This window comes from Pteropus vampyrus, unplaced genomic scaffold, assembly GCF_000151845.1.
Source record: "Pteropus vampyrus isolate Shadow unplaced genomic scaffold, Pvam_2.0 Scaffold57, whole genome shotgun sequence".
Lineage (NCBI taxonomy): Eukaryota > Metazoa > Chordata > Mammalia > Chiroptera > Pteropodidae > Pteropus > Pteropus vampyrus.
Window position 1 is genome coordinate 5,924,517 of NW_011888838.1, and position 2,130 is coordinate 5,926,646.

Below are 2,130 nucleotides of genomic sequence, written 5' to 3' on the forward strand. Positions count from 1 at the left end.
TGTAACATGTAATTACATTTAATACATAAAATTCTGTAAGTCTCTGTATTGATTCCTGAAAATAAAAATATTTAGATAGCCACCAGCTCATTATCAACAATGCGAGACATGGAACCAAAAGAATAAAATGTTCTGTTTATTTTTCTACGTATATATTTGACAAAACAAAGTAACTAAATGTTGTTTAAAATAAAATTGGGCCTTTTTCATTTCAAAAATGATTTCCATCAGAATATTGAAAAAATTATTCTAGCTCATTAAAAGAAATACCAGAAAGAGTAGAAAAATCAAAACAGAAATTTAAACATATAAGCAATCTGTGAAAAGGTCTTTCTTCATTTAGATTTCTGACCAATGATAACATATGACAGCAGTTTACTCTGACATCTTACAAAATAACCAGATCTCTCCTATTTGGCTTCAGCAAAATATGGATAGAGAGCAGATCCATCAGCCTTCTGTTCTTGGAGCGATCCTGTAGAGCACATTCATACACTTTTTTTTTTTTTTTTTTCTCATTTCAACACCATCCAAATCAAAAGGACTTGGTTTTTGCTACATGCAGTAATTCTATTTTCAGGCATATACCTCATATCGTTATTTACTATTATGAAAGACAGAGTGAAGTGGGTGTTCAGGACTTTATTCTTTGTTCCAAAAATGACCACAATCTTCCAATATGAAAATTTCACAAAGATATGACAGGGACCCATACTTCTCACATTGTCTTTTCTTATCTATCTGCCACCCTTCAGGCAACTGCTAAATACAATAACTCTCCCCATTTTGACTGCATAGATATTACTCTCAAATACTTTAAGCCCCAGGTGATCTTTGAGGCAAATGTGCAAATCCTTTATCTTTAAAAATAAAAATGTTAGTTTTAAAAGAGAATGGCTATGAAGAGTGAACCCAGATGAAATGATTTTTCATGCCCTAGCCGCCATTGCCCCAGGCACATAGGTGAAATACGGTATAGACTTTGAGACTGGACAGAATGAGTATTCTTGTTTTAAGAAAACAGAAGACTTGTTGTATTGCAAACATTCCACATGCAGAGATAAAGTATTTTTCCTCACTTTAGTGGGCTTCTAAGTTGATGAGCTGCTTAAAGCAGCAATACCAACTGCACATATGCTAAAATAGCTGCCAGATGATGGCTGTTCCAAGGATAATACAGGACACCCCCATAGCATGTAGGAGTAGGGTGGAGAGAGAGAGGGACTGATGCAGAACTGACAGTCCTGATAGAAGCAGATGGTGGTGAATACTCACAAAGCTCTTTAATACACACCATTCCTTATTCCAAGCTATTGTATGGGGACTTCCTGTATGCCAGAGTTTTCAAAGCTAATTGTCTTTGTATCTGCTGCCGCAACTGTGTTTGTCCAAGGGGAAAGCTGGGGGATGAGGGGACAGAAGAGAATATAGGCTGGAATTTCTGGCAATCTACTACTTATTTATTCAACTGTCTATTAATTATGTAATTTCACAGTTCATAGATTTCATAAGGTGCAGCCAGGAATAGATCAGATACCCTTTGGGGTTAGATAGTGAAAAAGAGAGAGAAAGTAGGGGAGGGTGATGGTTGGAAAAGGCTATGTTTAAATTCATGAGAAAGCCATTACATTAAGCTCATTGTTGAAAAAAAATTTATCTTGATAAAAAAATAAATAAAAGCCTCAGAGTGCATCTAAAGAAAAGTTAGGAGAGACTGAGGATTTCTCTTGAGCCTGGATAAGAGTTCCTGAAAAGATATGTTTCCTGTATGTTTTCTGGGGGAGAGATTTTGTTTTCATGTATCATCTTTAAAGCTCTTACTGTTCATATTTTTACTTGCTGAGCACCCACTGTGTGCTGTTGAGAGTTATAAATGACGGAACAAACAGTGTATTAATCAGGTTTCTTCAGAGAAGCAGAACCAATAACATGTGTAGATAGAGATTTTTTTTTAAAGGAATTAGATCATGTGATTTTAGAGGCTTGAAAGTCCAAATCTACAGAGTAGAGAAACAAGCTGGAGACTCAGAGAATAGCTGATGTTGTAGCTCAACTCTGAGAGCAGATGGAGATAGAATTTCCTTTTTCATAGGGGCCCTCAGTCTTTTCTCTTGAGGCCTTCAACTAATT